This window comes from Nannospalax galili, unplaced genomic scaffold (assembly GCF_000622305.1).
Source record: "Nannospalax galili isolate Female #2095 unplaced genomic scaffold, S.galili_v1.0 scaffold55, whole genome shotgun sequence".
Lineage (NCBI taxonomy): Eukaryota > Metazoa > Chordata > Mammalia > Rodentia > Spalacidae > Nannospalax > Nannospalax galili.
In genome coordinates, this window is record NW_008337640.1 from 811,320 (window position 1) to 825,675 (window position 14,356).

Consider the following 14,356-nt stretch of genomic DNA (forward strand, 5'->3'; position numbering starts at 1 on the left):
TTCAGTATGTGGAACTGGAATTTTAATCTGTGGTACCCCTGGATTTCTCAAACAGAAGTTCAAGTAATGGTGTATTATTTTAAATATTTTATTTTATGTGTATGTATGTTTGTGTACTTACAAATGTGTGTGTGTGTGTGTGTGTGTGTGTGTGTGTGTGTGTGTGTGTGTTCGGGGCCACATACCACAGTGCATGTGTGGAGGACAGAGGACAACTTTCAGGAGTCAGTTCTCTCCTTCCACCACACAGGTCACAGAGGTGAAACTCAGGTTGTCAGGATTGGTGGCAGGTGCCATCTTCTTATCCATGATCCAGTTTTCTAAGTCAGATGGTTTCCCACTTATCTTTCATATGCAGTGAAAAAAGTACCATCTTTCTTCAAGAGCTTCTCTGGAAAGTGACTGCCTTTTCTTCAAGGTTGCCTCTGAAACCTCCTCTGTAGATTTTTTAGATGCTATAATTACATTTTTATGGCAGGTCATTGAAAATTTGCATATGAATTTGGTGACAATCACATCTCCATTTTCCCATCAAGCATTGATAAACCTGAAGACAGAATTCAGTTTTACACAGTTTTGAAAGATTAGATAAGTGTTGGTAATGTCTCCCACACAGAGAAAACGTTTAGGTGTGATTGCTTCTAACTCAAGTTGTCAGTTTGTTGTTAAATCTCAACAATAGTCAGGAGATTAATAAAAGTAGTTTGTATGTCCTTTGAAATCATGAGAGGTTCTTCTCTTTTGACAACCTTGATAATGGATGTTTAAATTCATGTGGGAAAATTGTTGACATTCCAAAATCTATGCCACCAACTCTTATAAATAGAAATTTCAAATATAAATTCTTTTACCTGCCACAACATTGTTTAACTATTATTTAACCATTTAACTTGCACAATTTAAAGCATTAAAATGTTCTTCATCTGTTGTTGAACAGGTCAACTTAGGAGACACATACATACATACATACATGCATACATACATACACACACACATACATACATACATACATACTTACAGAGACCTTCTTCATGCAAGTTTCCATTGTTGAAAGCATCAGTAATAATGATCATGCTAAAGAGGGAACTTGGGGCTTCTCCACTTAGCACATGTTTCCATCTAATTCATCCACCATATTACCTCTTTGCTTAATAAGAAGGGATGATACAACCTTGCACTTTTCTCTGTGTCCCTGGGCTTCTTTTAGGTATTGACTCCAGCAATTCCAGTGCTAAAGACAATGTCAACAGGTTAAAACGCATTTGATAGGAGAGAAGATGGACTTGTTTGGATCTTTTTCTCTCAGGTCTTTGCTCGGGTGACAGAAGTGAGGACAGTACAGTCATCCAGGCTCTAGTACCTAGTGCTTTAACACCTGCTCTTGGAGTTTTACCTCATGATGAGTAAAGGAAAATAGACCACAAGCTCCAGCTCATTGACTGCTGTCACACAGTCACCTCTTGACCAGGGCCAGTTAGGTCCAGAGGGAGCTCTGTGCTTTTTGCTGCAGATCTTTAGAAAATTTATTTTCCTATGCCTGTCGAACCTTGTGCTAGATAGCTTCAGATGTCAACTTGACATACTTGGGAAGACAGAACCTTAGTTGGGGAATTTCCTCTTTCAGACTGGCTTGTGGCCATGTCTGTGGGGCATTTTCTTGATTGCTGAGTGATGTGGGAAAGCATAGCCCACTGTGGGTTGTTCCGCCCCTGAGCAGGTGGGCCTGGGTTGTAAAGGAAAGCAGGCTGGGCACAGGTCAGAGAACTAAGCCAGTAAGACGTACTCGTCCATGGTCTGTGCTTCAGTTACTCCCCCCAGCTCCTCTCCTGGCTTCCTTCCATGATGAACTATAAGCTGTAAGGAACAACAAACCCTTTCCCCCCCAAGTTACTTTTGGTCAGTGAGGTTTTTTTTTTTTTTTTTAATTGAAATTTTTGTGATTTTCATATAATATAATGTGATAGTATTTAGATCCCTTCCCCCTTATTCACCTTTCCTACCTGCCTCCCTGAACACAATTTAATATATTCTGCTATATACACAATACTGTATGCAGAGTCTTATTTGTGTCCCCACATGTCCCTCAGCATGGGTCCATCTACTGGAGCCCAGTCAACCTACCAAGAATCCCATCCCTACAAGAGACTGTCTCTCCCCTCCCAACAGCCATCAGTTTCCAAAAGTTCCTTAGGGTGAGTTGGGATCTCTTACCCACGTTCCCATGTCTATGCTGGCATTTTTTCCAATTTGAACTTGCACAGGACTTGTGCATGCTGTCACCATTGCTGTGAGTTCGTGTCTTCAACTGACCAGCTATCCAGAAAACTGTTTCCTTGTGGTCATCCACCACTTGTGGTTCTTAAATCTTTCTGCCCCCCTCTTCTGAAATTATCCCTGAGCTTACGGAGGCAAAAGTTTGAAACAGTTGTCCTATTCAGGGGGTAAGTACTCTGCACAGCCTTCTGTGCTCTGTACATCGGCCAGTTGTGGGTTTCTGTCTTAATTACCATCTGCTGCATAAAGAAACCTCTCTGGGGGCAGTTGGTTAGTGTTTTATCACGTCAATAGAGAAGCAAACTAGGGCAGACCTAGATCAACAGTTTCATGACTGTAACCCTGGACCAACACAAGTTCCAACTAGTGCCCAAATGTTAATTTGTTCTGTGTACTCTATACAAGCAATGTGGAGCATGGGTTTGTAACCTGCTTACTGTACCACAAGAGGACTTCGGTATCTCTCCTGTTCCTTGAGAGCTCACTGTGAAGGGGGTTATAAGTGTCCTCAGTCTCCTCTCCAGATGAGGTGACTGACACTCTCACATGAGGCAGTCACACTACTTGTAGAGTCAGGCTTTCTGCACATGTTGTGTTGCGCATAGACTGTGTGTCCAGTTGCTTCACCAGATCACTTCCTGTTCTAGTTTGTTTCTATATTGCTATGGTGAAAAAATCAACCAAACCCAACTTGGGAAGGAAATGGTTTATTAATTTTACATCTCCCTGGTCACAGTTCATCACTGAGGAAGCCCAAGGTAAGCATTCAGGGCAGGAACCTGGAGCACAGACCATGGAGATATGCTGTTTATTGGCTTTCTCCCTCAGCCTGCGCTAAGCCTGCTTTCTGATACAATACAGGACCACCTGCCCAGGGGTGTCACCGCCCACAGTGGGCTGGGTCCTCCCACATCACTCAACAATCAAGAAAATGCCACACGGACATGGTCACGGGTTCTCTCTAACCAGGTGGGTCAAGTTGACAACTAAAGCTATACAGTGCACCTCACCACAGAGAGAAAAGCTTGGCTCTAATTTGGAAATAGATCAAGGAAGTAGATTCCTGTGTTATTCATAAGAACATTCTATTGAAATGAGAAATTTCTCAGTAGTGTCAAAAAATATCAAGTTAATGTTTAAAAAGTCAGCTTTATTGGTGAAACTCAGATCTCTGGATCTTTCTGTGACCCTCTACTGTTCAATCAGAGATTCTAATTCAGTCCCACTTTTCTGTATAATCTCCCCCCACTCTTTGAATTTTTTTCTTTTTTTATTATTTTATTATTTTTATTTTATGTGTATGTGTGCATTGCCTGCATGTAGATAAGTACACCTGTGTTGTACAATGCCCGTGGAGGACAGAAGAGGCTGTCAGATCTCCTGGAACTGGAGTTACAGACAGTTGTTAGCTGCCAAGTGGACGCTGGGAATCAAACCCGGGTCTTCTGCAAGAACGACCAGCATTCTTATCCACTGAGCCATATCTCCAGCCCTTCTTTTATTTTATAATTATTATTTTTTTAAATAGCATACAAGGCATTAGATATCATTATAGCATTTTTGAACAAAAAGTATTTAGTAGATTCTCCTTTCCCTTCGATGACCTCAATTCCCATTTTTACAGGTGAATAAAATTCCATTGTGGAAGCATACCACATCTTTGTTATCCATTCATCAGTTGGTGGGCATTTAGGTTATTTCCATTTCCTTGTTATCCTGAATGGAGTGGCAATAAACACAAATGTGCAAATATCTCTGTGGTAAGATGTGAAGTTCTTTGGTGGTACACGCAGGAGTGGTGTAGTTGGGCCATATGGTAGTTCCAGTTTTAGTTTTGTGAGAAAGCTCCATACTGATCTTCATGATGACTTTACTGTCTCGCACTTCCACCAGAGATGGAATAAGGGTTCATTGTATTGCTTCACATCCTTGCCAGACTTTGTTGTCAAATTTCTTGATAGCCATTCTGATAGGAGTGAGTTAGTATCGCAAAGTAGTTTTAACTTGCATCTCCTTCATGAATAATGATGCTGAACACTTTGTAAAGCACTTTTTGGCCATTTGTGTTTCTTCTTTTAAGAACTGTCTGTTCATTTCATTCACACATTTGTTGATCAATAGTTTTCTTTTGTTTTGGTGTTTAATTTTTTAAGTTCTTTGTAAATTCTAGATATTAGTCCCCTGTTAGAAGTATGGGTGGCAAAGATTTTCTCTCATTCTGTGAGTGGTCTGTTGTTCTGCTGATAGTTTCTTTTGATGTGTCTGCACAATCTTTGATGGTCTTAGTTCCAAGAGTCATACCAAGCTCACTTCATGGCAGTACATACAGGGGTGTACCTGCACCTTTAGCTACATAGTATTTCAGAAATAAATGTTTAACTGGAGCCTGCAGAGGTTTGGAAGACAGCAAACCCATCCACTCATATTTCATCTCTTGTCTGGATGATAGCCGGAGCCTCTTGTGTGATTCCAGGAATTCTGCCTCTTCCTAATTCTTCCACACAAAGCAACTACGGTGTTCTTCTTCAAAATGTAAATATGATTGTCCTAATAGAATTAGCTACACCTCCTTCCATAAACTCATTTTCATAATAAAAGCTTGACAGTCACCCCTTCTAAAGCTTTCTCCAGCCTGACATGGTCAAATGTTTAAATCTCTGTTCATAGGTTGACTTATAGCTCCCGATTTTATATTCACAATGGTTAGACAATTTCATAGGACTGCTCTTTACTTTTCAGCATCTCTCTGGTTTCCATAACAGTACTTACGACGTAGCAGAACCTTGCAATGTTTGTTGACTGAAAGTCAGTGATTAGGTGAAGTGGATGTGGATAGCACATTTCATTTGCATATGGACACAGTTAAACTTGACTCCAATGACCAAAACACAGACAAGTTGATTAATCTAAAAGGTCAGTAAAACCTTTACAGAGAATGACTCGTATGCAATATTAAAAACAATAGAACATATACAACCCTAGAACAATTTATATTAGATAAATTATGATGAAATGATATTTCATATAGTTATGAGATATTGGTATAACAGTTCGTTTTAGCATTTTTATATCATTGCTAACCACTCTTTCTGTATTTTCATAAGTTTCTGTGTCATTTTTCTCTTCCAAGGAAATATATATATATAATACATTAAAAAACTGATTTCCTGTGAAGGAATATGCATGGCTATTACATTATTTAACCTCCAAGTAGAACAGATCACAAACATCATTCTTGGCTGAGTTCATGTATTTCAGAATGATACCTTAGCATCTGATCATGGTAATGGTGTTCAGGGAACAGTCAAAACACATATTCAAGTGATTCTTTGGGTTATCTTCTCTTTTTTTCCTCTTTAACATGACAATAATCAGAACAAATTGATTTTGTTTCTCAGATTGCTAAATCCTCCCAACTCTTTCTTCAACACTGGTGTTGAATAAATCATTGTAATGTTCCCCTGAAGTGAATTGAAAATTAATTTACACAACCAAGATGATCCTCCTAATAACAGGGTACATGGAATGGGGAAATTGGAAATCATTACCCAGCAAACATTATCTGCATTATTTTTGTAGCTGCTTTAGATTGCATTGTAATAGAAAATTAGGAGACTGGCTGTGAAGAAGTTTAAGAGGGTCCCCTGAAGAGCGTCTGCCTTAAAATTGATTCTTTAAGAAAGCATTAAAAAGCTATTGGAATTGATTGCCTGCTAATATAAAGGAAAAACTCTTTGCCACCATTTGAGTTAAAAAAGAGTATCTTCATTCATGCATGTTATTAAAACTACTGGCCTGAAAGCCTCTGTAGAAAGATAAAGGATATGGATGGGATATTAAAATGGCAATCTTTACCTTATCTGGGATTTAAACTTAATATGTTGCTTTTATTAATTTGCTTGGAACCATTAGTTAGGATGTCAAGGAGTAGATGTACAATTAAAATGTTATAGAATTGGGATATCTTTAATAAACAATAGACCAGAAATTCTTCATTTATCTTTCAAGCATGAGGCAATACCCCTATGAAGAATAAATTCTGAATACACAATTTTCTTTATTGATAAGTTTCTATATAGAAGCAATCACAGTCTTAACATTTGTGATAAGCTCTCTCAGCTTTCCCTGAAAGGAGATAATGACCAATAGATTGCAGCAGTTGATCAGATTTAAAATGGCATTATCATCTTACAAGCATAATTACTGAGTTTTGAAAGGTTACCATGTATCTGATACATGGGCTATCATTTGATAAATGGTTTGGGGGACTGGCATACAAATACATAAGCAACCCAATAAGGTGCCTTGACAGTAAATGATTTCTTTTTTTTTTCCTTTTGTAGCCTTTTGATTTTTACTGCATTTGATAGGAAGTTGCCCTGTCTCTTTTAATATTTGATAAGTAGCACTACTTAACAATGAAGAATAATGAGTTAGAAATACCTTTACAATGTTATATATTGGGCATTGCTTTTCAGCCTTTTAGCTAAGATCAAGTGTAGTATCAAATGAAATATATTACCTTTCTCTTTAAAAGTTGTCTGGGAACTTAGTTAAATTTCACTGCCCTTCCACTCACTCCCTTTATGCTTCTCCCTCTGTTTCAGTGGACACTGAATAATTTCTAGATTGATAAACTCTATCAGCAGAGTTTGGGGGGAGGAATAGTGGGATAGATGCAGGTCCTGTCAGCTCATTTTTGATTCCTAAAAGGAAAATTACAACCAAGTACCACCATCACACCATCTTCTCAGAGGCATCACCAGGTTCTTAGTGATGAAGTTAAAAAACAACCATAATGAGGCCCTTTGGGTACCTTGATTGTTGAACTCCTTGGAGATCACTGAAATGGACACACCCAAACTATACTAAATTATTCTGAGTAGTCTGCCAACATTTCTCACACAACTACTGACACCCACAGTAGTTTATCTGATTTATCAGAACATTTTTAATTAAATACTATTTATCATAACACATTTTACTAAGCTTTTCCATATCTATTCACTAGCATTTGATTTGCTTTGATTAATGGAGAGATCATTTCCATATGCTCTGGTTTGCCAGGGACAGTACCAGTTCAATTGCCTTTAGTAACTCTTTCACTTTCAAAAACATCCTGGTTTGAGGGTAAGTCACATAGGCATCCTATTATTGTACAAACACAAAAGCAAAACACATTAGAAAACTAACCACCTATTCATTCATTTCTTAAATTGGCCCATATGAGTAGAAAAAAAATGATAAAATGTGAAGGACAGAAAGTTAATTTTCTTTTCATAGATTACAGTATTTTGAAAGACTAATCTTATTTACATATGTTTTCCACTCTTTACATAATATATAAAATAACACTGGGGAGATAAATAACATTCACCTATTTTACCTCTGAAGACGGTGTCAAATAAACAATGGACACAATAGCTAAACTATCTGTCTCTTGGAAAAATCAGTACCTAAGCACACAAACAATAAACACAGTCTCTCTCTCTCCCTTTCTTAGAGATACAGATAATATCTAAGATGTTTGATATCTTAGAGGTATCAAAATGGATTATCAAATTCTTTCATTGCACACTGAAAAGTCTAGTTCAGTTTCAACCTTTCCCAAGATGGGAGATGTTTAAAACACAAAATACAAAAGTTCAACATCTCTTATGTGTCATTCTTTTTAAAAAGCTTTTCTTGGACCCTTCCTTCTTTAATTAACAAGTTAAAGAAAACTGAGCAAACAGAAGCACAAGCCATTGAAGGACATTCTTTTTAATGAGACCAGACATCATCCGTCAAAGTTCTTGACAGAAACTGGAGGCTGACTGCGGCCCTGTTCCTGCTGGCAGCTACAGAGAAAGGGCCCCACCCAGAAAGGCAGCTCAGCCAGGTTCAGCACTCTCTCCACTGTTGTGGCAGCCGTCAAGAAAAATTATTTGTACAGCAGCATCTTGAACAGATGGCCTGGAGACAAGTTAGAAATGAGAAAAGCTTTGAGAAGAAAACTGTAGAGGTGAAGCACAGACTTTGAACCACAGGCAGTATACTGCTCAGCAGCTAGCTGCTCTAGAGCTATGAGCTGGCAAGGGAGAGCTTTCCTGCACATGCATTAGCCAGACATTTGCCTCTGTGGTCCACGCAAACTCTTGCTGACTGCCTTACATAGCCACATCAAATCTTTGAGTGATGAGGGTCTCTTGTACCCTTCATGCCTTTGCCTGCAGCTATTGCTTCAGGGAAAATTAGTACCAGGTAAAGTTCAGCAAGTAAAATGTCCAATCCCTCTTCCCTTTCCTCATTTATCTCTCCAAGACCAGGACCTACTTTCTTCCCCAGTCCTTTGAGGAATGCTTTCTTTTTTTCTTTCTCATACAGTATGACTGTGACCGATACTGAGAATGTATCTTGCAGTGCTCAACTCTGGGGAGCGTTATTGACTCAAAGGCCCAGCTCTTGTATTCTGGGTCCATCGCCATGGTGGCTGAAGTTACACTTCTTGTGAGCTGTGTGCAGGCTGAGACTGGTGGCAACAGGGGATGCTGACTGGTGCGTTTGGAGAGATTCAAACTCTTCTGCCCAGTGACTACACAAGGGTCTCACCACAACTCTTTTCGAACCGTGCTGCTCTCTACTTTTCCTGCCTAACCCAAACTTCCCTTTCTGTTCCACAGGGCCCAGATCCCAGTCATGTGAGAGCTCCCCTGGCTTCTCCTCTCTGCCCATCTAATCCAATCTCTGTTTCTGCTTTTTGGCAGATGTAAACTAAGAGTGGTTCCTCTCTTTATTCCCTAACCTGACATATTCCTGGACAGTCTGACAATTGATAGCTACTAGGAAAATGAACCACGGCTGAAGGGACTCAACAGGTCTGAGGAGCCCGTCCGACTACAAAATGCATTTGTGGCCAGGAAGAGTGATAACAGAAGAATCTTGAAGGATGGAATAAGATCAGAAGTATTGATGGAGATGTAAGCCATCAGGTATCAGGAAAAACAAGGTACCTGGGAGTTATTTAAGGACATTATAGAAAAAAACACGTCAAGTGTTAAAATTAACAAAACACGCAGAAAGCACACCTGGGACTAAGTCGGTTTTGCTTTCAGAGAAGTCATTTTGCATCTACTGCATGAAAAAACAAAAGGGACACAACCTGGGTGACGCCGCCAAGTGGGGACAGAACCTGAAGGAAAAGTTTTCCTTGACATTGAAGCCATGACATTTTTTCATGGAAGGTCCAGATAAAGTAAATCATTCTTTGTTCGGGCCCTTAGAACACCAGGAAGAAAGCTGAACCACCCCTCACCCTTTACCCACTCTGTGCTTCCCGACTGTGGTATAAACATTCATATTTGTCGAAACCAAAGAAAGAAAAATTCCGCATTTATATTTCTCTCAAATGAAGTGATTTCATAGCGTTATAGCAAATTGGGATATATGTTCTATACTTAAATAGTCAACTTGATTGAATAGAAGTATTCCTGAATAGGCTGTCTTTTTAGTAAAGCTGAGGATTAAAACAAGGGCCTTACCCAGGCTTAGCAAATGCTCTGTCACTGAGCCTAAGCCACACCTCCTGAAGAGCCATTGGTTTTGAAATTTTTTAATCTATTTTGTTTTTATGTGTCCCTCATGCAACAGAGGGTCAGCCATTCTTTTCTTAATGTCAATAAAATTTTAATTATCTTAGTGTATTTCAGCAGTGGGAAGGCATCCTTTCTGTCCTTCAGGGAGAAATTCCACTAAGAGCTCTGACTTGAAACCATGTTGATCCTTGTATCTGAAGGCCATGGGCCCTCTTTCCTTCTTCCAGAACCACTCAGTAGAGCCCACCAGCATACAGACTCCATATGGCCTTGACACTTTGCCTTATTTGCAAGGGAAACTCTATTCTTCATTTTTTCTGACATTTTTCTCTTTTATCTGAAATTTACTACAAACCCTGCAGTTCTGCTGTTAGTAACAACAGTGATAATGTTGTCTATTAAACACCTTTCTCTATGTACTTAACCTTGATCACAACCTACCTTACATAATTCAGCACTTAGAGCCTGGTGTTTTTTGATAAAGTAACTGGGACTCTGAGATGAGATATAATTCAATCAAGGTTACAAAGTTAATATAATTGTAATTGAATTGTTTTTGTCTTTGAGAGTACAGCATTTCCCCCCTTTTTTTCTGGAGATAGAACACTTTTTCTACTACCCACTCCAAACTGGATAAGGGTCTCTATCAATCACTTCTGTGTCTCTGCTTTTCCCTGGTCTAAGCCCATCAGTGTGGGTAAATCACCATAGAAGATATTCAGAGTAGAATGAATAACTAGTCAGGAGTGAGCACATGATTCTTCCAGAACCAAAAGTCAGGCAACAGGCATGGATACGGGAAAAGAAATGAATTTTCTGCTTTTAAAATAGTGAGTGATCTGTGGTATGTATACTTAGGTTTCCTCTGTCTCTTCACATGCACACCCAGCTGGAATCCAATACTGAAGAAAGCAAGGCTAAGAGATGAAGAAGACAGTGAATCCTAAGACATCCTCTAAATCTAGTTAAAGCATTTGCCTACCATCAAGCTTTCTAGTACCTAAAGCAGAGCTAGATTTCTACTAATGCAACCGGAAATATCCCTAAATTATACTAGAACCAGCAATGGACACAGTCCCTTTGATTAAAGAACTATACTAGCAACTAGAATTCCTCATGAGAAGCTACTAGAATTCCTCATGAGAAGTCAATTAGAGAAGGAGTCATTTCACTGTTAATGCAATCAGGACAAAATGTAGAAATGCACCTAAATGTCCTGGGCATGGCCTCATTACGGTGATTAGCATTTTAGTATAATTAGTTTTCTATGTGGTTTCCTAGGTACCTCTTGTTTTGTTTGTTCTTGTAATCTTTCTGCTCAGTGCAATCCTAAGGACCTAAAAGGTACTCAATAAATGTTTGGGGAATAAACAAATCCTATGGAACATTCACTAAAAGACAATTCCTTTTACATCAAGTTAACTTGGATGCTGTATGCAAGAGCATAGCATGACTTAAGCCCTTACTCTGGATAAGCCCTGAGATTAACAGAAAACTTCCTGTACTCTAATGAAGAACTCCTGAACATCGCCCCCTCCACACCTGACTTTGCCTTTTGTAATACTTATCACTGTTGAAATAGCTATATTTTATCTTTTGTCTTCTTTAAATTAAATGTAAGCTTCTTGGATTCAGTTGCAGCCATAGAGATGACCCTTACAGTAGTTAGTTAGTTTCAGTCTTCACAAATGACCTACTGGATATATACAGTGGAATCAGGGTGTCTGGAGGTTCATTCTCTTGCACATTTCTAATACTTTCTAACACATTCCAGACATTCATTGGCTATTATAATTATAAACGTATGTTTTAATGTGTATATATTTCTAATATAATGAATATATATATTTGGAATTACTAGATGTTATCCTTAACAAAATGCCTTGAGATTGTATAAATTCTGAATCCTTCTACTAAATCCATATTGGCAATCATATTGATTAAGACAGTATTGCCTGAAGACAATGTGCTAAATCAGCCATCTGTCTGCTTGTATTGTTATGGTAATGATATCTTACCCTAGATTAACTATAAAAATATATTGAGACAATGAAATCTAGGTGTGTATCAGGATAAAGTCATAAAGATTAGTGAAATATTATTTTAGAATACTTTCTTTGATATTGTTTATTCAGATAAAGCATAGTACAATTACCTACATTTTTCAACTTTTAAAATTATACACACACACACACACACAGCCCAACACACTGATAACTTATCAAAATTGCAATCTTAAATTTGTATAATTTTAGACTATATTTAAGTGGGAAAAGTTCAGATAAAATTTTTCTATGATAAAAGTGATTCTGTAAAGAATGATCCCTTGACAGATGTACCAGAGAATGTGCCTGGGTTTTTCTTCTTGTTTCATTAACCTCCTTTTTGATTGACAGTTTCAGAAACCAGAGCAATCATCTTTATTCCCTCTCTCCTGCTTTCTGTGCCTATGCAATGCTGTTTTTTGGTAACCTTTAGAACTATTGAAAATGAGATGCTTGGTATTTTTCTATGAATATCATGAACTTTCAAAATACTATACTGCAATTATATGATTATACAGCAACTCATGCAATTAAAATAAAAAAAATTGTATTGTTTCTTATTTGTATACCTGGCTCTTCTTGCTCTGTATTTTTTATCAGAAAGAACACGTGTAGTTTTATGTGGGTTACACCTGGAACTGGAAACATCCAGATGTCAACTCTTGTTTCAAGGAAGAAAAGGAGAAAAAGGAAATAAACCTTCTCCAAGGCAGTGTTTCCATCAGAGACCCATAAGGCTGGAGTGGAAAATAAAGGACAGGTAGAGGAGAAAAGGGTCAGGCATTCACTGCACTTTTACTTGAAACAAAGAAAGATAACGTGAAAAACAAATCCTTCAACAAAGGGCTACTCTTTCCAAATCTGAAAGGTACAAGAAAAGTCTTGGACTGTGCTTTTCTATGCCAATGGGTAACTTGGCTATAGTTTCAATGTTTCTTTTAAAAGTGGCACGTGGTCAAGTCTTTCCTCCCAACTACATCGATATATAACATTTACACCACAATGATACTACCACAAGAAACAAAATGGAACTCTTGGGAAGAAGGCTGGCCTTATGTGTTTTCTTAAAATGTAAAGTTCTATTTCAAAACTTTAAGAAAACATTAAGGATAATACAAATTTTTAGTTTCTAAACCAATCAAAATTCTTCTAGGATTTATATATAATTACATATATGTTGTGACCAAATATATGAATATAACAAATGCCTGGAGAAAATTCAGACTTATTTGTTTTATAAAAATCACAACAGAACTGGTGAGATTGACTCAGTGGTTAAGAGCACTGGCTGCTCTTTCAGGGGACCAGGAAGGGGAGGGAAGGGGAGAGGAGGGGAGGAGAGGGGAGGGGAAGGGAGGGGAGGGGAGAGAAAGGAAGCTATGGTAAGTAGAGCTATGGTGGGGAAGACAAAATTTGTCAAGATTTGGGGGTCATTTAAAATAATCCCCAGCATTTGCTATTCTAACCATCAATCATAACTCATCTGGACACAGAAATATTTACCAAAATTCATTCATTCATTTGATCAAATTTTTAAGTTTATCTTTTACTATCATATTCTTTCACTCTATTATCTTTGATATTATATAGACATCAGCATTGAAGTAGTTTGGTTTTGGGGTTTTTTGTTGTTGTTTTGTTTTGGGACAGTGTCTGCCTATAGTCCCAGCTGAACTAGAACTCATTATATAGACTAGGCTGACCTCTTCCTCCTGAGTGCTGGGACCACACCCAGCTGAAGTAATTTTCTTAATAAGAATACTTGCAGATAAGATCAAGCCAGTCAAAATTCAAGCATAGGTTGGTGAGTGACTCTGAGGCCTCACCCCTTATGGAAGCAGCTACTGGCAGTTGATGGCTCCTGAGGATCACATTCCTTTGAAAATGTGGTGACTGGTAGGTTGCTCACGGCCCAGTGACCACCACAATCCCAAGTGCATATGGGCAACAGTAATTGGACTCAGGAGTTTATTAATAACAAGTAAAAAATAAAGAGGACATGAAATTGGAAAGAAGATGGGGCCTGGGGCATTAAAGACAAGTGAAATGTGATGGTGGTGGATGGATAGGATCCATATATACTGCATAAATGAATGGACTTGAGCCAGTGTCCAGTCTATAAAGAGGAGGGTCAACACGGAGGAATCATTTCCTCCATGCTTCCAAGAGAAGCCAACAATGGTCGAGCAGGACCTTTGACTTATCCTCACATCGATGGAGCTGGTAAAAGAAAGGAGCCAGGGGCTCCTCCCAACCCCATGGGACCCCTGAGGAACAAATCCTCTAACAACCTCAAGAGTAAAAACAAATCAGTTTATCTGGTCCAATTGTATGTCCTTAAACACCCAAAAGGGAAGTATAACCAAAGATTAAAGGGGCCAACATAATATCATAAGAGCATACATATACATAACTAAAAATTACTCGACAAACAACAAAGCCAGACAGACGATACCTTCAGTC

General features: G+C 38.4%; 1 pseudogene; it reads left to right on the top strand.

Annotated features, from left to right (window-relative positions):
* Positions 1 to 6,740: 6,740 nt before the first annotated feature.
* Positions 6,741 to 6,891, top strand: LOC115070282 (annotated as a pseudogene).
* The last annotated feature ends 7,465 nt before the right edge of the window (positions 6,892 to 14,356 follow it).